The 27,714-nt window shown below is 34.3% G+C and overlaps 1 protein-coding gene across 2 annotated transcripts in view; it reads right to left on the bottom strand.

Moving 5' to 3' along the window:
• FSTL5 (follistatin like 5) overlaps positions 1-20,236 on the bottom strand; it is an 838,269-nt gene extending 818,033 nt beyond the window's left edge. For both annotated transcript variants that reach the window (XM_037830939.1, XM_037830938.1), the window contains exon 1: positions 19,547-20,236. The gene's annotated coding sequence lies outside the window, so the exon portion shown is untranslated. The remainder of the gene's footprint in view (positions 1-19,546) is intronic.
• Between the last annotated feature and the right edge of the window lie 7,478 nt (positions 20,237-27,714).

Here is a 27,714-nt window from a genome sequence, read left to right on the forward strand (position 1 = left end):
GATAGAGGTGATGGTAACACATTACTGTGAGTATAATTAGTATAATTAGCAGTACTGAATTATGTTTGTGAATGAAGTTGAGAGGGTATGTTTAAGGTCTTCTATAACATTAGAAGGAAAGCTAGAGGATAAAACATGGGACTATATTCCATATCGAACCCTGTGATGGCAGATGTCTATGATGAATAGTACAAATATAAGAATGTTCTTACATTAATTATAACAAATGTATGTCACTATTACAAGGTGTTAAAACAAGGGAGTAAATGGGAAACATATACCTAATGCAGACTATGGACTATAGATAACAGTAATATTTTAATATTCTTTAAATATAAATAAATCTATAGTCACAGGATTAGATCAGAGGTTATGTAGGGCTGGTGAAAAATAGAGGGATTGAGAAATGACTGCTAAGGGCCATGGAGTTTTTCTTTTTGGAGTATGAAAATTTTCTAAAATTGACTGTGGTGATGAATGCACAACTCTTAGATTACACTAAAAGCTGTTGATTGTACACCTAAGAAGGATTTTATTGACTATATCTCAATAAAAATGCTTAAATCCAAGAAACAAAAGTAATTCTCTGAAGATTTAAAAGTATAAAAATGCCAAACTGACTCGAGTTTTAGAGGTTTTATACAATATCTTTATATATCACACATTATAAACTGTAATATTATAAAATATAATATTACCTATCTCAGAGCAAATTTGATTGTTAGGGTACTCACTGCTCCTAATAAATTATCATCTACGTGGTACTTCCCAAAACTGCAACTGTATTCACCTTAAAGATATATGTAGAAGTATTCTACAACATCACTAAAAATGTGATATGAAGCTTCTTAGAATGCAAATAAGTGATTTATTAACAGAATTTTGTTTTCTGAGTCAGGCATTATTAACTTGCATTTCAAAAAGGAATGATCTGCCAAAGCATTTTGCAAATGAATACAGCTTAAATTACTTGAAATGAATTTTAAGTGCTATAATGATTACAAGAGGTAAACTGTTGAGAAGTATCTGATTTAACAGAGAGCCTGAAAAGACACACCTGAAAAAAAAAACAGAAAAAGGAATGTTCAATTTACTCCAATCCTATCTGTGGAAAAATATTGCAAACTCAGAAACAAAACCTCTGCTTTGTATCATTTACCATGTGATCACAGCTCTTTGGTTCAGAAATAGAGATCCTGTATTCAAAAGTTACAACACCAACTCCTCCCAAAAATGATGTAATAGAGGATGTGTATTCAGGATTATCCACAAATCAGGAATGGGGCAGTAACTGAAAAGAGAACCATACATGGTTGAGTCTAATCCCAGCTAAAACGAAAAGGCTCAAACTTACTTTCTAATTGTTGAATCAAATGCTAACAAAGACTCTTACTATTTAAAACTGTAGATTCAGTCCATTTGCCTATACAGTTTATTTATGTCTGCGTTGGTATAGCTAGAAATATATATAAATGTTTACTAGTAAAGCAAAATCATGTTTTAAGTAGTTTTGTTCTTGATAAAAATGCTTACCTCATGATTTTACTTGATTTGTAACTTAGTTTCAATATTATGTTCAATTTGACATCTGTTTCTAAGATAAAATATTTAGAATGTGCTATAAATAAAGGTCTTTGCAAACCAGTATCCTACCATTTAGTGATAAAATGTGAATGAAAAACAAAGAGATATAATTGCATTAATAAAATTAGCTATTTTTCCTTCTATATTAGAGAAGGATTTAATTCATGGCACTTTTGATTTCTGCTTACAATTTAGACATCTTATTTAAAGAATAATAGATGATCTGATTGCATCAGAATAATATATCTCTTTATAATCTTAGACATTCAAAAGATGAGTCACTTTGGAGACATATACTTGAGAAGACAAAGTGCTTTTTAGAAAAACATATTGGGCTTAATATATTTTTAGTGAAGACTTCAGACGTTGAAAAAAAAAACTTGCTTTCATGGAAAATATGATTGAAAACTATAGGGATCTTAATCTATCCTGAGGCAGCATCACTGGGGCCTTTTGAACCCATGAGGCCCATGTGTGATTCCTGTTTCTGGCAGTTTGACCTTTAACCTCCCTGTAAACCTTGGCGTTATATTTACTTCGACATCAGAACTCTTCTAAGGCTTTAATGAAATTTATATAGTGCCTAGAATCGTCCCGTTGGCAACAATTGCTCAATAAACAATAATTATTATTTCATAGAGTTTATATTTCATTAATTCTGTAAAATCAAGTTAAGATTTTCTTAGATTAATGGTCAAAGGACATAAAGAGAAAATTTACAACAGAATTACGTCTAAGAAAAACGGTTACAGAATTCACATTCATCAGTAAGCAAATGAAAATAAAGATCAAGAAAGTGAAATCTTCACTGTTAAATTAACCAAATCATAATGCACAACACTGTGGTAAAATAATATCTCACACATTACTTGCTTAAATGTATTGAAGTAATCATAGAAAATAATAGAAAAATCAGTATTACTAATCTTAAATGTAATCGTGTGTTTTAACGCAGTACTTTCACTTCTGGGGAAAGTTTACAACAGCAATAAAAGTTAAAATTAGTTTCAAATATATAAAAAGCTAAAATGAATTTGAAAGCATTGTAGATCAATAGGCATTTACATACGAACTGCATGCCAAAAAATAACAAATAATATACAAATTTTACTAAAATTCTCAATTTTAACATATTTCAGTAAATCAGGTGCTGCTATTAAATGTAATCGTCATGTAGACAAAGGCAATTAATTCCAAAAATGTCATCATGCAAGGACAGAATCTCTTGATTTAGTACCAAACCATGAATAAATACTGCTGTCACATTGAGGCAATGTTAAGAGGTCATTAGTATTAAAATTTTCTTTCCTTTTCAAGAATGCTGCTATATAACAATAGCTCACTCAATTCAAACAGCCCTGGAGATTTGCAAGTGAAACCCTCGGGAACACTTTTTTCTAATTCATAGAAAAGAAATATAAAATTTTCAACTCATTTTTCTTAATTAGTTAGCTTTATATTTTGATCAGGAGTTTTAAAGTTTCTGTAGCAACAGGCCATTGCCAATTTCAAATTTACATGATATATAAATATGAAACAGGGATCTTGTGTATGAAGTAGAAGAATTAATAACATCAGTTCTGTTTAATGGTTTGGGAGGATCGATGTGTTTTTACTCTGCTACTCTTTCTTAGTTCTAAAGGTTTGGAAGAGATGTTGCTACAAGTGCTGGGGTAAAACAAAAATGTATGTCTAAACTGAGAGTATTTTAGTTAAACACTTAGGTTATGGCCTGCCATATTCTTTTGTCCATCACAGATCTAACTTAATCATATTGGTGTTTCATAGTTGCCTCTTGAACAATACTATTTATCTTGTTTCCATGTTCTATTTTCTGGATCAAGAGCTTTGCATCAAGATTTAAAAACTGGGTAATATGGAGAGGAACAAGGCAGAAAAAGCCTAAGTATCACATCTTCATGGTGTTCGAAAAACATAAGTCAAACCCAATTACCTTCATAAGTAGGACATCAAAATTCAGAGAGAAATGCTGAAGCTTCTTTAACTACTTAAATAATTGTGAATTTTACAACTTCAAAACAGGCCATCTTGCCCTTAAAAATCTTTATTTACTATACTTGAAGACTATTTTTGAGGGAAAACATAATGACATTAGAAAGCTGGTAGGTATCAAAATATCTTTAATTTCTTCTTGAGCTCCCTCTACTGATTTTTAGAGAGCTGTTAACTGAAATGTTCAGCAAAACATATATAATTAACGAAATGTCTAGTCGAGTGCTAGTGTCAAGAGCAATTTTCTCAGCTGGGCACACAGTGCTACTCTAGACATTATAAATTAAGTTGTGCTATTTGTGCACAGAACAGGGAAACAAACTCAAAGCCTTTCACCTTCCTCAGTCTACAGGAAACAGGGAAATAGGTCACTTGCCTAAAGAAAATAAACAATTGCTGAAGGTATTTATTTTAAATCTTTGTTGACATGAATTGATTGCATGTAGACTTAAAGTATAAAGAATTTTCTAGAAAAGTTTCCATTCACTTTTTTTATATGTATATATTTTTTTCTATTAATAATAAATTCTATTTTGAAGTAAGTTCAATCTTACAGGAACAGATGTAAAAACAGTACAAACCCCCTACACAGAATTCCATCATACCCTGACCCCCTCCCCCGATAACCTGATCCATCACCTTTAAGATCCTGTCACACCACTCTTTCTTTCCCTCCCTCTCTCCCTCCCTCCCTCCCTCCCTAACACCCATCATCTATTGCTCTGTCTTCTGAACATATGGGAGCAAGCTGCACGTATCTTTGAACAGGCAATATAATTCACAAATACCTTTCCCATGGACAAGAACATTATTTTATGCAATCTCATTAAACGCAGCTAAGAAGTTCAAGAAATTCAACACTGATATAAAGGTTACATTCTATATTTCCTTTTTTTTTTCTTTCTTGTGTCCCAGCTGTGTCCCTTTGAGCCTCCTTTCCTCCGGCCTCGGATCCCATCCAGGATCATCCTTGGAATTTAATTGTCATCTATTTAGACTGTCTTATTTTTTTTTTCAATTTTGGAAAGATATATATAGCCTAAATCTTCCTATTCCACCCCTCCCTAGCATTCCCTTAGTGGGATTAATCACATTTAGAATGTTGCAATGCTATCACCTTCTGACCATCCATTTCTAGAAGTTTCCCTTCACTCCAAACCAAAACCCCTACTCTCATTCTTAACTCCCCATTGTCCCTTCCCCCACTTCTTGGAACCCCTACTCTACTTTTCATCTCTTTGGTCATATTCTTTGATACTTTCTTTGTGTTTACCATGGGGCTTAAATTTAACCTCTTAAATCTATAACAATCTTGTTTTTCTATGAAACCAACTTAACTTCAATAGGACATGTAAACTGTGTTCCTATACTCCTCCATTCCCCCACCTTTATGTAGTTCTTGTCAAGAATTACATATTTTACATTGAGTCCAAAACCACCAATTTATCATTACAGTTTATGTATTTTAGATCCTGTAGGAAGTAAATAGTGGAGTTATAAATCAACCATACAGTAGTATTGGTCTTTATATTTACCATGTGATCTTTACTGGAAATCTTTGTTTCTTCATGTTGTTTCAGTCAATTGTTTAGTGTCCCTTCCTTTCAGCCTGCTTAGGACTGATCTACTGGTGATGAAGTTCCTCAGCTTTTGATTGTCCGGGAATGTTTTCATCTTCCCCTCATTTTTATCTTTCAGGTGTTTGTGAATTCTCCAAGTCTCTGATGGTTATTGACTTCTATTTGTATTCCATTGTGGGCAGAGAATGTTCTTTGAACAAATTCATTTTTATATTTTTTATTTTATTGAGGCTTGTTTTTATGTCCCCTCATACAGTCCATTCTGAAGAAAGATCCGTGATTACTAGTGAAGAACGTGTGTCCCAGTGACCTGGGATGTAATATTCTATAAATGTCTGTTAAAAGTCTCTATATCTCTCTTTCATTTCTTTGTTTCTCTGTTGGTAGGGCTTGCTTTAGTATCTGAAGTAGTGCAGGTCTTTTATTAGCAAACTCGCTCAGCATTTGTTTGTCTGTGAAAAATTTAAGCTCTCCCTCAAATTTGAAAGAGAGTTTTGCTGGATAAAGTATTCTTGGTTGGAAATTTTTCTCTCTCAGAATTTTAAGTATGTCATGCCACTGCCTTCTCACCTCCATGGTGGCCACTGAGTAGTCATTACTTAGTCTTATGTTGTTTCCTTTGTATGTGGTGAATTGCTTTTCTCTTGCTGCTTTCAGAACTTGCTCCTTCTCTTCAGTATTTGACAGTCTGATCAGAATATGTCTTGGAGTGGGTCTGTTTGAATTTATTCTGTTTGGAGTTCACTGGGCATTTATGCTTTGTGTATTTATATTGTGTAGAAGGTTTGGGAAGTTTTCCCCAACAATTTCTTTGAATACTCTTTCTTGACCTTTACCCTTCTCTTCCCCTTCTGTGACACCAATGAGTCTTAAATTTGGACATTTTATTTTATCTATCATATCCCTGAAATCCATTTCAATTTTTTCAATTTTTATCCCCATTCTTTCTTCTGTTCTTTCATTTTCTGTTCTGTGCTCCTCGAGGAGGCTGAGTTGTTGTTCCACTTCCTCTAATCTTGTATTATGAGTATCCAGAGTCTTTTTAATTTGGCCTACAGTTTCTTTAATTTCCATAAGATCTTCTATTTTTTTATTTACTCTTGCAATATCTTCTTTATGCTCTTCTAGGGTCTTCTTTATGTCTTTTATATTCTGCGCCATGCTCTTCTTCAAGTCTTTTATATCTGTGCCATGCTCTCTTTGCCTGTCTGTAGTTCGTTGATTAATTCTGCCAGGTACTGTGTGTCTTCAGATCTTTTGATTTAAGTGTTTGGGTTTGGGTTCTCCATGTCGTCTGGTTTTATCACATGCTTTAAGATTTTCTGTTGTTTTTGGCCTCTTGGCATTTGCTTTACTTGATCTTTAATTTGTTAGAATTGCAGTTTGGTGACATACACTTTCTCTAACTAACCAGCAGATGGCGTCCGTGAGTCACTTATTCCCCTCAAGTCAGTTCTCCCCAACTTTGTGTTATGTGGGGATCTGATTCTTTTGGGGTCCAAATGGTGCACTTAATTTGGGTGTGTTGTCGGTGCTGTCTGCCCTCAATGAAGGGTGTGTGCCTGAGTGGTTAGGGAGAAAGGGCAGGTTTAATAATCAAATCTCCCAGGTGTTCCCGGAGATTTAAGGCTGTTCTCTGCCGCTGACACAAAGTCCTTGGTATTGGCGTAGGTTCCCTGAGATTTCTGAGCGGTTCTCCTCTCCCTGCTGTGCTTTTCCAGGACCTCTGTTGAGGGGGGGAGGGCCATGCCACGTCACAAGTGAGCGCTGGCCTCCAGGGAAGCCCTGGGCCGCCGGGCTGTGTAGGGGCGTTCCCAGCCCACTTCAAAGATGGTTGAATGGGATGTGTTAACTTCCCCCTTTCCACACAGCTCCGCTCTCCCAGCTCCGGGACAATCAGCCATGGTGTATTCAAAGCCACTGTCCATGGCCCATATTGTGTTGTGTGAGCGGTACTGCGGGAAAGACTCCCTGTCAGGCTGGGTTTCTTGTCTCAGTTCTGTGCTGTGTGCTCGGCCCCGGGCAGGAACAGCCCCGCCCACTGGGGAGACGGCTGCAAGTCTGTGTCTCCCCTTTGTTTCCCTGGACCTGAGACAATCTGCAGTGGGTGTGGGAAGGGGTATCCTCCACCCCAGACACCGAGGCGTTAGTTCAGACTGCTCCCGTCTTATCTGCAGCTGTTCCCGGGCTTCTCTTTTTGAAAAAAAATAAAATAAAAAACGCCAGCCCAGCGTCTCCCCCCACTGCAGCGTGGCCGACAGATCAGCCTACTCACTCACTCGTTTCAGAATGCAGACTCCTGGTTTCACCAAACGCACGTTCCCTGTGGCTTTAGCAGAACTTGTCTGGCTGGTGCTACTTTGGAAGTGGTGTTCTGGGTCCTTTCTCGTTTTTTATCTAGTGTTTTCCACGGAGGTGTTTTTTTCTCTGTCTCACCTAGTTACCATCTTCCCTTGAGTCTCCTCCATTCACTTTTTTAATCTTTTAGCTAAATTAATTACGAATTTATGAGAAACCTCACCAAAGGAAATAATTCCAGCAAAGCATTAGCCCAATTTGTGCAAGTTCTTCTAAGGTTTTCCTTTTTTTCTAAATGCACAAGTTTTCAGACTCTGCTAAGGAAGGACTGAGATATTGTGCATTCAGTTGTTGCATTTACTTTGTAAAGTAGTAGATTTTTTTATTGCCATTATTTTCTTTGACTTTTTCTTTACATGACCCCTGCTATCACACTTTTCAGGAAAAGAAAACTACTACATAATAACAGATAAATACCATGGTTTCTCAAGCATATACACAAACCCAAAAGACATTCTAAACATTCCTTTTTCTTTAATAATGTACTAAGGTCTGTAATAATGGATTATTTGATATAAATGTTAGCTCACTGAATCCTTGCTTTAAAGAATGTAGATGTTAGAGCACGTAAGTTTTCTATGAAAAAATATCAAGTTCTGAAAAAATAAACTGCACAACTCAAGAATAAAATTCTCGGAAATCAATTTTTATGTCCCAGAATTTAATTCCAAAAGGCTCTTTTTAATGTGTTTTAAGTGAAAGGAAAAGTTAATCTAATTAAAATATTTTAAATATATTATAATATTGAGACAGAAGCTAACTTTCAATAATGAAAAAATCACAAATAAAAAGGTTTACCTTTTCTGTTGTGAATCTTCTGGATTTTACCAACAGTTTGACATTCAAGAACTTGTGGGATTTTGCAAAATAAGTTCACTCTAGAGGATTTTAAGGTATCACATCAAATCTAAATATCCTGATCTTAAAGTTCTTTTCCATGAGAAAATGTTCAGGATTCAACATTTTTTCAGACTAACTTTATTGAGTTCCCACTGGATGATAAAGCCTTTTTTAGAGGACCTGGTATTTACTAATGTCATTTTTCTCAAAGTTATAATTAAGAATAATCACTTAGTAACTTTTAAAAATAACATTAAAAATGTTAATTTTTACCAGAAGTCATTTAATGAGTGCCTCAGGATGACAAACTGTTGGCATTTACTATTCTCACTACGTTAGGGCTCTAATCCTTTAGTAATGCTTGATCTTGTTTTACTTTACGTCTTTACACTTAGTTATGCTGGATGTTATAATCTGTATTTATGGGGTTGTTTATTGGCTGCCTTTTCACAGACACCAGAGCAAGAACTTTGACTCTCTCATTCCTGGTGAATCCCCTAGTGTCAAAAAAAACACCTGAAACATAGTAGGTACTAAATAATATTTGTTGCATCAGTTATTTCAAAAATAAGCATAATATTATTTTGTACTTTTTTATATAAAAATGAAAGATTGAATTAACAAGTTAGTTTACTTTCTTTAGCTTTTGTTAAGATAAAATTGTCAGTTGACTTTGTAAATTATAAAAGGAAATTTTTCCATAAAATTAATGTTACTAAAAGTGCTTATTCAATTTCTTACCAATCTTTAGAATAAATAGAACAAAACAATATATCAGTGTCATATAGGTGACACTCTTTTATAGGTGATGTTCTTTTAAAATGTGAAATTTTACATTCAAAATGAATAAACAACATATTTTTGCAGTTATCCTAAATAGCCAACATAAAATATTATTTTTACCTGCCATGTAATTTCTATATCATCTTCAATTAATAATATTAAATATAAATTTCTGATTTACAGGGAAGTATTCCATGTTGTATGGAATAATATAACAACAAATACCCTTTGTGTGGCTTCCCAACGACCACTGACCAAAGACAGGAAAACGCGAACAGGGTAGACTATCAAAATCTAAAATCTAAAACTATGAACCAAATCAATCCACATAATGATAGTTGTGCATAATAATAGTTGTACATGTACAAAATGCTACATCATATAATAAAAGCAATCATAAAATAAGAAGAAACTCCAAGAACAATTAAATAAAATACGTATATGTAGAAAGAATTTTCTACAGAGAAGGAGTTACTAGGCTCCTTCCATCTGGGGAGCATAAGATTAATAAGGAAATCTGCCTAAGATGCCTTAAAAAATCCAAAAGCAATGCCAGACTGTCCACTGAATAGTTCACATCATAAATGCTAAGGATGAGAGAGAAGGGCTCAGCATCATCACAGCAGTGAAGAAAGACTCAAAGGTTCAAGTGGGACTTTAGGTAGCTGTGTTTAGGCGATAGTACAAGATGGATCCCAATGACCCACATTCTGGTATAATCCCCTTCCTGAGAGTATTGGCAAGACTTCTAACTTGCTTCTGATCACTAAAATATGACAAAGGTGATGAAATATCACTCCTGTGATTGTTGTGTTATTTAGAAAAGCCAAAAGGATTTTAAAGATATAATCAAGGTCCCATATCAGCTGACTTCATGTATATCAAAAAGGAGATTATCATAGCTGGGCCTGATCTAATGAGGTCGGTTCTTCAAATGAGGGTAGAGAAGCCTGAAACTGAAGTCAGAGATTTTCCTGCTGGTCTTGAAAAACCAAGCCAACATGAGTTTTCAACTGCAAGGGAAGGAATCCTGCCAACCACCATAAGAGCTTGGAAGAGGACCCCGAGCTTCACAGAAGACCCCAGTTCTGTTTGAAACTTGATGATGAGACCCTGAGAATAGGAACCAGCTAATCGGTACCCAAACTCACGACCTATGGAAACTATGAGAAAATAAATGGTGAAGCCACTCCGTTTCTGGTATTTTTTTTTTTTTAATGCAACAATAGAAAGCAAATACACTGGCTTTGAACAACAGACATCTTCGTGATAGTGACACTGACATGACATCTGCTGTTAAAGAAACTGTAGGGATTCTGAAAAGCACAGATGAGCACAATCTGCTCTTAAATGTGGGAAAATTTGGCTAGTATGCTTGAAAATACAACAGTTTATCCAGAGCAATGAGGTCATATAATGGTAGGAAACCATGCTTTATATTTTGGTTCATCTATCTATCTGTTTTACCTATGTGGATTGCACACAGGTTTCAAGTCAATGAGTAGGATCTGAAAAGCAAGAGGGGAATTGCAAATTAATATAGCAAGAAAATAGAACTACTGATGATTTCTGAATGCAGTGACATTAGAAAGCTTATTTTAATCAAGAGAAATCTGCAAGAGTTATGAGGTCTAAATCAGCAAAGCATAGTGATTCTGATCATGCTGGTGGTTTCAGAGAGAATTTGGTCTGAGCCCTGTCTCTGAGTTTTTAGCTGTTTAACTTTGGGCAACCTAACTCTTTAAGCTTTGGTTCACTATCTATCTCATAGGTTGTTAGCATAGTTAAAAAAAAAAAGATGTTTATAAGTAGTTAACATAGTGCATGGCTTATCATGACTGTCAAAAAATTTAGCTGCTATTATTATCATTAAGTATTATCACAGCAGGTAGAAACAAGAATCAGAAAGACCAATGTGAAGAATGTCAAAATAATTCTGTTGAGCTGAGAGGGTCTGGACCAAATTGGAAGTGATGAGAACAAAGAACAGAGAATTAGATAAAACTACATTACAGAAGAAGGGATGTCCATTCTTAGGTATTTACTGGATACAATATAGGAACAATGGTGTAAGTTTAACACATCTATATATAGACTTAGGTGAGTGGAAAAATAGTGTGTCATTAATGGATAGGCAGGAAAATTAGGATGGGGGACAATATTAGGGATGAGATGAGTTCATGAGTTTTTTGCTGTCACTAACGAATCAGAGTTAAAGTGTCCAACTGACCTTTGTAAATACATTAATGAAGTTCAAATTAGGGTCAGCGCTATAGATTTAGAAGATATCTAAAAGGGGATGAGAATTATAGTAGTTGGAGTGAGTGGACTTCCTGAAGGTTTCCAGAGGCAGTGAGAAACACTAAGTCAAATGAATAGTACTCATAATGGTACAGAAATGCCATGATTAAAAGCTTTTACACTAGACTTCATTTCAAAAGTGAAACACTAGGTATTGCTAACCAATATGTAAAACATTACATAAAAGGTCCTGTAATCTTTCTACTTTACAGTTAAACTTTCTCCACAAATCAAACTTGGTCTATCTCCTTTGGGTTCCATTTAATAAGGATAGCCTAAGCTTGGATAATGGGCATTCTCTGGAGAATCTGATGAAACTCTGTGGCTCACCTGGGAGCTCTGTATACTTACTGTCACCAGTATTTGCTCCTGTCCTTCTCAGTCAGCCTAAATGCCATATGAAAACTAAGAGCATCAACCAGTGAGCAATACTTCCCTTTGTGCAAGCAAAATAAGAACCAATGAAGTAGAATATTTAATATTTCCTAAGAGTTCAAGAGTCCACTGTAGAACGGTAGGCCACCACTGCTTTCCCAAAGTGATACATATAGTGAATGAGGGAAAAGACAAATGCCAGCAGGAACTTTGAGGTAATGAAGATAGGGGGGTGTTGATACAAATTTCTGGATTCAGGCAGTAAAGAAATTTGTTCTCAGGGGGAAAATATATATACACACACACCCCATATAATGTGATACCATATAAGACATGCCTAATTTAATTGTCAGGGTACACTAAAAAAAAATTCTTCATGATTAAAGATTTAAAATTTTTGTATAGAATTTTGCCATATAATTCTTAAGTAAAATATTTTGTCCTAAAAATAACTTTTGCCTTCTGACAGCACATTTAGAGGTGAGACTTCTCATTTTCAAATAAAGACGATTAGCAGAAAAGCAAAGAATGAATCTTAGTCAAGGGTAAAGTGGAAATATATTATGCTAGCAAATTTAGCTGGATTGTCCAAACTAGAATACCTACACTGAATACACTGGCAGTTTAATGTAAAAACTTTTGTTTCAACAATTCTGGGATGGGTACATGAAATCTAGACATACCAATGCTTAAAGACTACAAGTTGAGTTTCTTGCTGGTATGAAATTGATTTTCTCTAAAATTTTTCCCATCTGAATATTCTTCTCTAGATATATCTCACGTTGTAGTTCTCTCTCATACCTTTCAAAGAAGACCAGAAATTCACCTTCTTAGAACATTCTGGGTGGGCCTTTTTTGTTTCTTTATTGCTTTGGTTCTTATTGTTCTGTGAACCTGGAATGCCCTTATCCCTGTTAACAACATATGGAGAGCCTGTGTGTTCCTCCAGTTTAACCCCACTTTTTTTTTTTTTTTTTTTGGTCAAAACAAGTCAATACTCTTTTTTGCAATATCTCAGCAGATGATTTGTGATTTTTATGCACTTATTTCATTTAGACTTATTCTAAAACTTACTGTTTACATGCCAACGTCACCCTGAAACTCTCAACTTCTTATTTCTTAATTGTAACAGTGGATTGTTCAGTGACGGCATGCAGAGCGCATTTAAGATGGGATTGTTGAATGAATGAATAAATATTAGAATCATTTTTTTAAAACACAGACTTAGTGTGCTTTCTTAGGTGATTCATATAAATAATAATAATGCTTATATTAGCATTCATTGTATGTCATAGCCTGTTAAGCTTGGTATTCATTACCTAATTTAATCACCACAACACCCATAACAAGGTTAGTACAATTATTATCCCCAGTTTACAGCTGAGGAAATTATGGCAGAGAGAGATTAAATAACTTGCCCAAAATCAGAGAGTAGAAAGTGGCTGAGCTCAGATGTACACCCAGGACAAGTAGCAAAAGCAGTGCCCTTCTCCCCTATGCTCGGATGCCTCTCCATCCCAGAGAAGACCTGAGTGAAACTCTGAGGAAGATACAGAGATGACCAAGAGTCTTGATTCTCAGAGATACAGTTTTCAGTTCTGATACACACTAGTGGTTCCAAAACTTTGGAAAGCACAGAATATTTTTAAGCTGAAACTGTTCCATTTCACAAACTTCATTAATTATCTGACTGAAAAAACAGATAAAGATAAAGAGAATTTAAAAATCTAAGAAATCTCTCTTTTTGTTATAAAATACATATAGATAATTATCATGGGCTAAAAAATTCTAACTTGTTTTATTTTTTTTCCAGAATAGATTCTCTATAGTAATATCTCACTCAGTTCTTAACAGAAGAATGATGCTGAAAACATTAACATAACTTTGAGGAGTGAGTAGTACATATTGCTTGATAAAATATAATCCGTGCTTAAACTCCTGTAGGAGGGGTAACAAAAACAAAGCAAAATAAAGCAAAATACCAATAACAAAACCTTTTGATACTAGGCTTCATGTCACTTCATGGTGTTTTCAAATCAGTAAAAAAATTTCTTAGAAATATGCATTAAATATTTTTCAAGTGCTTTTTTCCCTTAAAATGTCTTATGGAACAACAAATTCAAAAGCAAATACAAGGTGATCTTCAGCCCAATTCAAGCTGTCAGCACTTGTGCTATCAAATGTTACTCACATTTAAACCCTCAAACTAGTTAGCAGCTAATATTTCGAAAAGTCTATGAGATCAAATAACTTAGCACCTTCAACATTAAATACAGAATAACTCCTTGAAGCTTTTGGTATCATGGATTCTAAAGCATGTATACTAAGAAATATGCCACAAAATCATCTCAACAAACTTAAAAAAAAAAATGATGGGGAAATAACATATGGCATTCACATTACGTAAAGAGAGAATCACAGAAAATAAGCCTAGTTTTGAATGACAAATCAAAGTGAACAACTGAACTACACAGAAATACTAGTAATGCATAATACTAGTACTACGTAATACTAGTGTAGCAGCAAGAGGAATGAACTTGGTTTGGTTATGGCCTAATCTCCCTATTCCCAGTTGTGTGACCACTGGATAGGGGGTGGAGTTGTTTCATCTAAGTTTGTTTTCTCATATCTAAAATGAAGATAATAACTACTTTTTAAAAGTTATGTATGCATTAAATGACTTAATATAGATAAAATTAGTTAATATGAATAAGATATATACATACAAATATTAACACTTTGAATGGCATCTATTTCTGTCTCCTTCTGCTTCCCAGATGAACAAGCCAATTCAGGCTGAAAGATCTAATGCTCAATTATCAGTAGGTAGTCTTGTATAAGACAGTAAGCATTTTTGTTAGTAGCAATTCTCTGGCCCTCTTTCTTTAGAAAAGTGAATGGGCCCACCTCCTCAATCCTATCTGAGGCATTTCAGAGTCTGAGTGACATCAGGGTCTCATCAACTGCTGTGGTTTTGAGAAGAGACACACGTAACTACAATGGGCAAGGGGGCATTTGTCTCAGGTAAGAATCTTTACTTTTATGGTATTAGGAATTAAAAGAAATAAGGCCTTGGTGGTCATTAAAACACTATCTAATGTGTTTGGTAGAAGTGACTCAACTGTGGAAAGGTAAATTATTTCCATTTCATCATCATCTTTGGGGAACACAGCTCTGACATGTATGTTTTAATTGCTATGGTGTGTACATTTTAATTGCTACCTTGGTACTACTGGCACAGAGAAAATATGTCATTAGAGTACATTTCCCTTAACTGTCAATTACAATGAATATATTTAAATAAAAACTTAGCAGTAAAAAGTATTTTCAAATCCTTTGGGTTATGTTTTAGAATTGCTAGCAGTGCTATATGGGTTGGAATAATATGCTCTGTATTGACATGCAAATGTACTCACTAAGCAAACACTTTGCTTTACAGATTTACATAATGTGATACCAAAAGTCACCTTAAATTAATGTTAATTATTTGGTTTTAGAGAACGAAAATTCAGAGTTAATCTGTTATTCTTCCCACAGTTCATCACATCAATGTGTGGGATCTTTGATACAAAAGAACAAAAATATTTTATGTGTAAGGGATATCCAGACTCAGTTCCTTAAAGGTTTTCATGGTTTATTACCTAAAGATGTCTAGGAAGTAAGCCTGGTATGTTTCTTCTAAGCAATGGCTTTCCTTTTGAGTCCTTTACCAGGACTCATATTTTCTCAGAACCATCATAGTACTGTAAACTCGCAATTATGCACACACCCATTTTGTTTCTTATCCCTGGAAAATTTTCTTTCCAATTGCCCTTCCCTTGCTAATCAGCATGAGAGCTTCTGAACCACATTTTCATGCCAAAAATCTGGTGTATGCTCAAGCACACAAGCCTAAACAATAAAATAATAATAATTAGAAGACACAATTGCCACTAAAAATTGCATATTGTATTCCAGCTTATTATGTAAATTATCTTTCCAATTAAGTAGTATTTCTGGAACATGCATGGTCCAGATAATCCCCATTGTGTGTTTATTGTAGAGCAGAATAGTAGAATTAAATATATATGTATATCTATATACATATGCATATGCAAAAACATATACATACACATATACATATGCACCCATAATATCAAACACAGGTACTGTCGTTCAATTACTCTTCTTTCAGAACATCCATATTATAAGTCTTTGGAACCCTGAGTTTATCAAAACAATAACTCATCCATTTTAATAATATTAACTTTCCCAATACCAAGGTGATTTAAAACACAAAGGGACCAATTGGTTTGTTGTGTGGTGACCAATTTAATTGGAAAATCAGGATTTTCCACATGGGGCCTGAAAACCCACCTTAAGTATACTATGCCCAAGGGATATTGGAGGTGTTGAAGCAGAAGGTGATTAAATCTGTTTGGTAAAGGATAATTGGTCACGTGGCTGTTACAATCATGCTAATAACAGGAAGCAGTTTTTCTAGCCAGTAAGTTCATAAGTCTCTTTAGAACTTTAAAATATATTGAGGTACTAAAAATACTAGAGTTAGTATGCCAATTTTGGGTAAATTTGAGGGTTTAATGAACACAGTAATCTAGGTCTTTTGATCTCATTGTTAAGTGAGCATTGAACAGTGTGAAAAATGGCCATTATCCAAAGAAAATTCTCAGTAAAGTCTAAGTGCATGCAATCTCTTAAGTATCACTTTCTAAAGTATTTTCAAAATTTCAAGTTTCTCTCAAATTGCTTTTAATAATCCATACTTAATATTACTTGCTCTATTTCCCTACAGTGTGTGTGAGAAAATAGAAGGTATAGAGCCTTGAAAATCTAAACCCAAATTATTTAAACTTACCTTAAATTTCATAAAACATATATAGGAATTCATTTCATTTTTCAGCAAAATTAGGTAGCTAGGTAACTTTATTTATTTATTTATTTTTAGCTCAATGTGCCTTAAGATATTGATATTAACAAAGACAACAACTTGAGAATATCAGGTACCACATATTAAATTAGTTCAATACTTTTCTGGGTACTATGTCAAAGTTTATCATCTTGAGGCAAACAGGGCTGTATGCATGTCCACAGCCTCTGTAATGAAATGAATTAATAGCTTAGCAAGCTATCCTGTGTTGTGGTATTGAATACCCCTTTGCATTTCACATAGGCAAGTTATAACTCCAAACTATAGTAAGTTATTAATGAAGGGCCACCACATTTGAATACCTCCCATTGATGTCCATAAAGTTGGCAGTTTTACTAGTTTACAGTGGAAATCCCATTCTGAATCCAAATACCATCCACTAAAATGCTAGATTGGGCTTATGATGGGAACCTAATTTTACATTTCTTCAGAACTTTGATATAAAAAGCTGAATGTGTAGATAACCCAGTGGAAAATGTGTCTAGTATATCAAATTTGCAATCTCATTGAATCAACCTTCGACTTCTTTCACTACTGTCAATAGTATAACTTGTTTTCAGTGTTTAACCATCTCACTGTGACATTAAACTTCATCTGAAAAATTCGAGACATTGATAGCTAAATTGCCTGTTTATACCAGAACAAGGACACATATCTCTGAAAACTTTGTGCAGACAGAAGTCAATAAGATACCCAGATACATTTTGGGTCAACACAGAGTCTCTCTCTCTCTAGAGAGAGAGAGAGAGAGAAAGAGTTTATGTATATGTTTATATATACAACCATATATGCATCTATTATATAAAATACATGTTTATATATATAACCTACATACATTTTGGGTCAACACAGGGTCTCTAGAGAGAGAGAGAAAGAGAGAAAGAGTTTATGTATATGTTTATATATATAACCACATATACATGTTATAGCCTTTCAAGCAAGTTGTAAAAATTAAACTATATTTTAATGTTTTAATATAAAAATCATATAAAACTGAAATGAAAAGAAGTCATAATTCTATTTGTTTTAAATCTGTCTGAATATTTATACCAATATAATTTATTTAAAAAAGAAAATTCCAAAATATGTAGAAATAAAGAATGATTCTATATACATTCAAATGAGGCATTTCAATATAAACTCCCTGGTCCAGTGTTTTGTATATCCTTATTTTCTTCCACACCTACTCATCCTTAAAAAATTTGTATGAATATTTAACATAAGATCACATGCCTGACGGGAACACTACAGAAAGCAAAAGGTAAAACACAGGTAAAACGCAGGAAAAACTTAAGGAGATTTACAGTTGACCTCTACTTTTTGCAACATTGCCTATTTCTAGTAATAACCACTCTCATGTAATAAGGCAGTAAAGTAAACAAAATTAAAAATCTCTATGCAAAGAAATTATTTTAAATCATAAACTCTAAAGCTAAAGTTCATCCTAGTAACTCTACTACAAGTGAAGTAGAAAATTTTAGACAATTTAAAATATAAAAATATTTACTTTAATTTAGTGTACTCTTTAGTTGCTAAAATACATAGCCCCAGTCAGCTGAGCAATATTTATTATATATGAAACAGCTTTTTATTTTACCCATTCCTGCTAATATAGTTCTAAAAACATGTCTAGTTGAAATCTGAACTTAATGTGAAGAAAAGCCCTGTTACCCATATTTTACCAGCTATTATTTATCCTTAAACTAATGTCACTGAATAATAAGTAGGCTAAATGAAAGACCACACTTCTATTTGTCAGACAAACCATTCATACCTGTCAAATAAAGTCATGAATAGGAATGCAAAATGCAAGGATCACATCTAACCTCTATCATTTAATAATTGCTCACTACAAGAAGTGCTGTTTAGTGATTTTCTGCACTGAATTCTTCCTCCATATACACTTAGAACACACTAGCAATTGACAAAAGAACATAGCTTCAAAACCAAATCCCTTAAGTAGAGAAAAGCTCTCTGTTAAGCATACAAGAGGTTAAGCATTGCTGAAATAGCGAGACATTTTCTCAGCCCACGCTTCCCAGTTCCATTCAATTACCAACAGCAGCAGAGACCATAATACAAGCTAATACTGTATTATTAAATCTGAGCTTCCCATTTACTTCCACCTCTAACCTAAGGGGGTGGGAAGGGGATGACATTTACTAGTCAATAGCAGAATAAACAGCCCCCAACTTGGAAATACACATGACCTTGGGTTATGGAATTCTCAGAGACTGAGTTCCACAAGTTTTATTTGGATCAACTGCATGACAGCATGTCTAAATGAACCCAGTATGGTATAAACGCTCCTACACCTGCCATACCCCCAAAATGTTAAAGAGCTCTGCACTTCACAGTGCATGTTTTAGATATTAGAGGTAATACTAACAACCAGAGATTTATCGGTTCAAATATATTTTAAGATTACATTTTCAAACAACTTGTTGGTTGATTTATTTAATGCCATTTGCTAATATATTTGGGGGCTTGCTTTGAATGTTTCCTGTCCTTTGAGCCATGCTGTAAGTGTTGCTCTACAAATATTTGTTTTAAAGCAAAATGTAACATGATGCCATTAAGTTCACAAAAAGCATAAAATTCAGTTCATATCAGTAATGTTCTTGTAAGAGTAACAATAATTATTATTAAGATAATTATTGCAAGCATTGACAGAAGTACCATTTCAAATTATAAAAATAAGCTTATAACTTGTTTTTCAATTTTTGTACAGCAGTTTGCATTGCTCCCCACTTATAATAATTTATAACAATATTATTTTTCTTACCTTATTTTAACAGTCAAAAAGTCCCCCAAAATGATTCTTAAAGGGTATGTATATATAAATCACACAAAAAAATTAAAAATAAAAATAAAAACAAAACTGAAAAGAACGTCTTGGATGGGAGAATATCAAAATAGTTTGGTCTAAAACTATAGAAATTTCCAAAGTCACGCCTGAATGGGCGCCCAGGTGGCAAAGAGAGGACTCTCCCACGTCCGATACCACACTCCTTTGTCAAGTTGAAAGGGTCCTGCTGTTGAAGCGGGTACCGCGGGGCACAGAGGGTGCAAGAGGGCGGTGCCTCGAGGAGCTGGAGCACCCGGTCCGCTCACGTCCCAGGTTCAGCACCGACAGCTCAGTGCGCAGGACCAGCTCCTCTCACCTCCAGTTTGTCTCAGTCACTGAACCAGGCTGATTCTCGCACCTCCTCCCTGGGCAAGAGCTACTGCCACTCAACCCGGGAGTGCCCCGCCCCCACCATCTGACGTAACTATTTTGCATATCAACTCCCGGAGCGGTGTGGGGCCGCTTTCTTGACTCGGCTTCTGCTAGGGTCAGCAGGGACAATCAAGGCGAAGAAATCCAGGCTTATGATCGGCGTGGGCATCACGGGATTTCAAGATCCACTTGCAACCTATCCTAAAGTAACTAAACGCTTTCGGCGTGGCTTGAGCCTTGCCTTCGCTGGGACTGCCGTTTCTGTGCACTCTAATGATCTCTGCTGGCTTAGCTGTGGCACAGCTCTCCCGGGCGGAGGGAGGGGACAGGGGAGGAGAGTGTGGCGAGAAGGGTAGGGAGGGGACTGGAGAATAGAATGGACCCATTCAATCATTCTAATAAAATCCCCTATCCTTTTGGTCTACCTAACCAAACTTTCCTCCTTCTTCCTGCCATTTGTTTATTGCAAAGCATGTGTTTTTGGTGTCTGTTTCTTTCCCTCGGTTCACCGAGCTGCGGAGGGAGTCGCTGCAGCAGAAACTTGTTCTGGATCAAAAATGCTTTGAGCACTGAGAGAAAATGCGAAAGCTTGCAATGCTTATTATCATTCGTAAACAGAATCTTAAAAAAAAAAAAAAAAGAAGCATGAGTGCCGCATAGATTGTATGTATCAGACTTCATACGCATTTCTATAAAATCCGCACACACGCCCCTTGTCTTTCTTATTGTTTAAATGCACCTTCAAGTAGGGAGTTAGATTCCAGGGTTAAAAAAAAAATAATAATAATTAAAAAAATAATGAAAGTCCTCAGCTTCAACTTCCAACTGCCAAAATTCTGAAGGTTATGCAATATTTATTATGTATAATATATCAAGTGTTTTATGAAAGACGGGGTATGCCGGTAGCATTTCATAGCCTTTAGCAATTCTCGGAGTGTCTGTGGTGTTTCCTGTCCCAGTGAAGCACTGAGGGGCTTGGCAGCAAGAGCAAGGAGGCCTGCCATGCCAAATTCCAGCGTGCTTAAACTTGTAAACAAACACTTCAAATGAACTGAAACATCAACCATCTAAAAGTGTCGTTATTCACATACTACCCACATTTCCGACCTACTACCATCACTGCTAATTACTTGTACAAAGAAATGGGCATATAAAACTAAGTCTAGATTTTCTTAAGTTGAATAAAACATTCGTCATAAAAATTCACTTTTACAAGAAATTTCATAGCTATTTTATGTAGTTTTCCATCAAAATGCATGCATATTGATATGTGCCATTGTATTCAAGGAGTCTAATATAATTTGGCACAGGATCACTTACGAGTGTTCTCTGGGGTTTTGAATAAATTAGTAAACTTCTTTATTTTCCCATCAAGAGAAATTATTAATGAATTTGAGTTTATACAATACTAAAGGAATTATTTGAGGAAACATATACTTTGTGGGTACGTGTACCCAAATTCCTTCTTTTTAGTTAAAAAAGTAAAATTGTGAAAAACGTGGCATTTTTTCTTCTGAGGAAACTTTCTCTTTTTTCTGTTATGTATCCATGCAAATCATTCTTTGCAGCTCCATTCCAGAATTTGTCAATTTCTTTCCCAAATACATAATTCCCTGGGACATTTTCTCCAATACACCTAGACCATAATTCTTGCATTCCAGACATTCCACAATGTTTTTTCCCTCCACAACTGATTTTATGTTAATATATAAATGACTAGTGACATGTCATTTTACACTGCTCCTTATACGCACATACTCACACATATGTACACATTTATTGAAGTGCCTCAATTCCCAATATGATTTTTATAATGGTTTCAGACACCATGGTAAGACATGACAGGTAATATTTGGGAGCAGTTAGGCATTGTACAATTACAGCCACAATGAAACCTTCTTGTATAATCTGTACTTTGGCTGGAGAGGGTGCAGTTATTATGCTTCCTTTGAAAATATCACATTGTATTCTTTTGGTCTGTTTCATGTCAACATGCCCGAGTGTCAGAGAATACTTCCAAGTTTACCATGGAAACTTGCAGAGTAAGTAACATATTCTCACAGAATTCCACCAAAGCCCATGTCAAGCAGATACTATTTTTGGGTTCATCTTAGTGATCACGTGGTTTTGAGCTACGAATTCGATTATAACAGGCTCAATAGTATTAAAAAGCCTAAGTGGGTGGAACTAGAAAACAAAGCCTGGGTTTTAAACATGGAAAGGAAAACTAGACCATTTCTTCACAAGTCTCTTTAAAAAGAAAAGGATGAGGAGGAGGGGCACAGTTGGAGAAGAAGGAGGAGGAGAGGAAGGAGAAAAGAAAAGGAATAGAGATGTTATATGGCATGCATGCCCAGAGTGTGGTGTCACCAGAGAAGCATCAGGAGAGCTGTACCCACCTAGGGAGTTCTAGGTTTTGTTCTGTCCCAATTGGCTGTGTGATAGAAGACAAGCTCTCCAGATTCTTTCATCATAAGATTCATCATTTGTGAAACGTGGGACCATATTATATTATCTCCTGAGTTCATTTCTAACTGTCATGCTGTGATTCTACTTTAGAATTCAGAAACTTCAGAACTGTCTACTTTTGAATTAAAGATCTTGAGAACTTTCTCCTTAGGTGGGATAATTTAGTATTTGGTTATTAAGACTGTGAAAACCTTACCTTAGGTTAAATAGGTTGGGAGGCATAGAAGGGGAGGAGCAACTAAGACTAAGAGATGTAAAGAAAGAAATTTCACCTACCTAGAATGAAACTAAGGGGAGACTGAATGGAATTGTTAAAGCTGTATTTTTTTTTTAATATAAGCAGTTTTACAATAACCTCACCTATAGTCACATGTATAATTACTGTTCAGCTATTTGAAGTAATTGTAAAGCAACAATAAAATGTAAAGCATCTTGAAAGCGGTTAGATGGCTTTTTAGTTGTCACTGAAAAGATGATAAAAACAGTAAGTAAATAAGCTACAGAAAAATACCTTTACAATTGAATGAACATCATCTACCTAAGACTTTTAATTTAGATAATCTACATAAATATATTAATATATAATACAAAAATTATGAAGCTCATTATGTTGTTTTCTTGAGTGCGTGTATTTATATTTGTATAAAAAATTTACCTTTTAATCATACTGATTTGAGATTCTCTATTTTTAGACTCTTGTAGTGTCATCACATTTCACGAGCTCCTTTTCAAATTATGATTATTCTAATTTATTTGTAGTACATTAGAATCATAAGTGCTTTAAAGATAATAACAGTGTATGCTTTGTTAATTTTTCATTTTGCATCAACTATGAAGAGATTTGTTGACAATTAAGAACATACTTATTTTAATAAGCAAAAATTCATTATTTTATGTTAAGTGATTTTCATTCTTAATTTTTAGGGCTCAAAACAAAGAAGGGACCAGAAAAACAAATCATAGCCAAAAATGACCAAGCCTTCCTTAATTAACGTAAACAATCAGGTTGCAACTTCAGCACAACCTGTGGCTAAGTTCCAGTTCCAAAATCCCCTGCCATTTGAACTTCTACCTGATTATTTGTGCTTTCTGCTGATACATATATGGAAATGATGATTATGCTGAGGAGGTTTTGCTCATTATATTTGTACATTTAATAATCAGTTCTTATGAAGAATTGCTGAAGTTAATTTATGTCTTTGCTTTTTATCCTTTTAATAGCAATTCCAATGATTTTGCTAAATATCCAATGCGTTTTAACATTGTTTATATATTTGGCACATGAAAATATATTTTCCTTTTCTTACTTCCTGTTTTTTGTTTGTGTGTTTTTTGTTCTTCCTTGCTTCTTTTACCTCCTCTTGTTCCTCCTTTAAATCTCTTGCTCCCTCCAGGCCCTTTGGCATTCTCTATACCTATCTCTTATTATCTTTTTTTAATATCCTATTTAAAATGCTCATTAGTTATATGCTTGCTGTATGTGAATATTAAAACAGTATTGTTATTGAATAAAATATTAATGCGTGTTTAATAATTAGCTAATCCCCAATTGCAATCTTAAATACATTTTCTTTTTAAAATAGGGAGTTTAGGTTGAAAAGGATTTTCAAATATAAGGTATAGGAAAAATTGAGAATCAGTAAGTCAATACACACACACACACACAAACACACATCAAATTTGACCTAGATGATATCTGTGATCAGTTATATACTTTTCATGAAATGATATTAATTTAATTTTTAAAACTCTCAATATAAGTTGAACATTAAAATTACATTTTTGTCTCTGCTGACTATTTTAGTGCAGAAATTCTGCTAGTTTTTTATAAGAGATTGCTAAATTGAATCCTGAGTACTCTGAAAGATCTTCCTTTAATACTATTTACTTTAACATACAGGAAGCTACACTAAGAATGACTATTTTATTATACATAATCATGAATCCATCATCAAAATAGCACATTCCCTGAAGGATTAGAAGTCTTTCTCATAAATACCATACAAAAAGTTGTATATAATCCTTTATTCTATCAGCTAAATTCCCAGATTAACTCTTAAATTCCCACTGTATAAATGAACATCCAAAATTTCACAAGAACCTGGAAAATCTATGGTATGAACAAAGTTATATATTCAAGAACTTTATTAAAGTCAGTCTTTATTAAGGTAATGTTAAATAGAGAAAGGATAGACTATGTTTCAAGCAATGATGATTAACTGGAGAGCTAAAACCTATGCATTTAGCAAAGCGATTTAGGGATTTAAGGAATAAATTATTCATTACCGTCAATAACTTGAGATCACATTGGATTTGGAATTAGAGTTAAACACAGACAGATAATGCAGATGGTTACCATAACTACAATCAAAGGTATATATCATGTGTGCTGAATGTGAAAAGGCATAATCCTAATATTTTACTTTTGATAAACATGTAACCCTAACTTTCTAAGTTGATCTTCTAAATTGAAGGGCAGAATAAAACCTGCTCTTTGTATAAGGATATCATGGTAATTGTACACAAAATAGAGACACAGTTATCAGACTCAGATTTGTGTTATCTACTCTAGTTTTCCTGCTCTTTCCTCTTCTTCATTTAATCAGCTCCTTCATAGGCATACTCCCTCTGGCTTCCAAGTAATATTGCTATGAGTTTTTCCCCTAGAGAGATATTTTGCCTTTCTTTTTGGCTTGGAAAAGAACATTTGCTTTTTATGTCTTAGGCTAAAAACAATGAGAATAAGCCCTCAGTGAGAGCTGGCATCAACCAATATGTCCATGCAGAGAATTCTCAGGCTGATATAGATAGTCTTAACATATGTCACTCCATAAAAGGGGGTATAAATTGAAGTGATGAGTTAAGGAAGTCTTTCCATAGTAAGTTTAATTGCACAAGGATTAAAAATTGTTTTTATGTGTCCATGTAGCATTACAATTTGAGATAGACTGTTTAGTAGTATGTCAGATATGGACATAAGCCTAGAAGTACATTATTAATATTGGATTAGTAGAGAAAACTATCTGGGAGTAATTTTTTATATATGTATACTAAAGATAGAAAGAGCAGAACCATTCCATTTGGCAGATTTATATAGCAAATATATTTGGGTAATGTTTTTTTTTTTTTCTATGAATAAACTTCAACATTAGAAAATAAATCTGAAAGCAGAGAACTATAATTAAAATAACAACCCTTAATAGGCCTCTAGGCACCCTTTGCTAATGTCATATTATAGAAAATGATAGAAATTATAGTAAAACCAGAAAGATCCAAATATATCAGCTAATGCAGTCAAATGCTTTACAGCTCAACTTGACCTCCTTCTATGGTTGAATTAACCCTACGGTTATGCTTAAATACAACAGTAATGATTGATTGTGTTGTCTGTATTTATTGAAATTAGAAATAATCATTTGAAGTGGATTAGATGTAATGCTGCCTTCATTGTAGTTTTTTTAATCAATTCTGTAAAATTTTATTTTCCGTTTCTTAAATTACTTTAATAATCAGTGGGAACGTAATTTGGAGTTTGGTAATTTTAATGATACAGAATCTAAAAATACTGTACCATTTCACAAGCATATTTGAACTAAGGAAAGCAGCATAAGAATTTACTGATGCTCAGACAGATGATTTTCATTCTTCGAGTTCCTGTGTTTAAGAGATCTCTTAGGACATCTATTGACCAATGTTGGTATTGCATATGAGAATATGTGTGCAGCAGACCTCAAGTGTTAACACTAGTGTTTTGTTTTTCACTGTAATGATTAAAATACATACTGCTGAAGAGATTTATGATAAAAATCTCTCATATTTATTGTTGGATTTAACATATCAAGTGAATACATGAAAAGAAATATGGTATGGGAGTTGGTATAAAATATTTGCAGTATATTTTCTATTTCAATCTTTTTAAAAGTTATGTTCACTTTCTTTTAGACTTTAGTAGACCACTGTTCAAATTAGTTGCCTTCTGCATTTTATTTAAACTTCTGAATTTTTGTAGGTGGAACAAAGTAATTATTCTTTCAGATAGTGAAAGAAATACATACAATAACATATATTACCTTAAAATCTATGAGAACAGAAAATAAAAGGGCAGCATATAAAAGTCTTAAGTTCTGAAAGATTCAAATTTGGAAGAAAATAAGATGTTAAAAGTGGAAAGAATTTATATATTTGGTCAGATAGTGTGGTAATTTGCCACAGCTATATGCTAGAAATCAGCAACACAATGAAAAAGGGTGGGAGAGTATCTGGAGCTGAAGTTCTAGCACTTGTGTGGTGCAATATGTAATATAAATATAATATATAATATATAACTAAAACTATATAACTAAAACTATAATATAAGATATAACAAAGGTGTGCATGAAAAGTACTAGAAGTACAGATAAAATATTACAGGGGAAAATTAGTAAATTGTCACAGTAACAAAGTGATAAATCCCGAGAGAAGAAAAGAATTTGGAAAAGTGAGCAATTACTATTGATTTTCCCTTGTCCTTCTTCTTAGCCTTCTCTGTATAGACGATCCTGACAAAAAGTATGGCCCAAAGCAGTGTCTCAGTCTTTGAGCCAAAGAATGGTACTGGGACTGTCGAGAAGGAAATATGTTCCGGATCAAAAGGAGGCTCTATTTTACTTTCCTTGGAGTCTCACTCCATTAATGTCTGTTTCTATTGTCCATTGATATTATAAAAAATTATTTTAACTTAAAAAAGCAAACACTGCCAACAAGGAGGCTTGAAAAAAATTCTGAATATAATGGATTAGGATTTCACAATAAAATTTTCTAGTCATCATTAATACCACTTACTACATAATCCCAACTCTACTCTTTCTGTGCATATCACTTCCGGGCTGAGAATTTGTTTGTTAGTGCAAGGAGCAGAGCACCTTTCCCTCTGTTAAGGAAACCAGTAACATTTGAAATAGTGGCTGTTCAGTCAGCGTTAGTTCCTGAGGGATGACCATGAACCAGGAATCTGTTGCTGACCCATGATAGACATGGACCATACACAAGACATAAACCTTGGTTGTTTTAGGACACTGAGACTTGAGGTTGGTTGGTTTGTTGCCACGGCATAACCTAGTTTATTCTAATTGTTAAAGCTCAGCAACTGAATGATTTTTGAAACAGACATATATGCATTGAGTGCCTCACAAAATTCATAGTGACACCTTTACTGTCTTCTTTAGCTTCCTTTATATCACTAATCTTCTGATATGAAGTTATTCCCTCCATATGTTTCATAGTTA

Source organism: Choloepus didactylus, chromosome 3 (assembly GCF_015220235.1).
Source record: "Choloepus didactylus isolate mChoDid1 chromosome 3, mChoDid1.pri, whole genome shotgun sequence".
In the NCBI taxonomy this organism is placed as follows: Eukaryota; Metazoa; Chordata; class Mammalia; order Pilosa; family Megalonychidae; genus Choloepus; species Choloepus didactylus.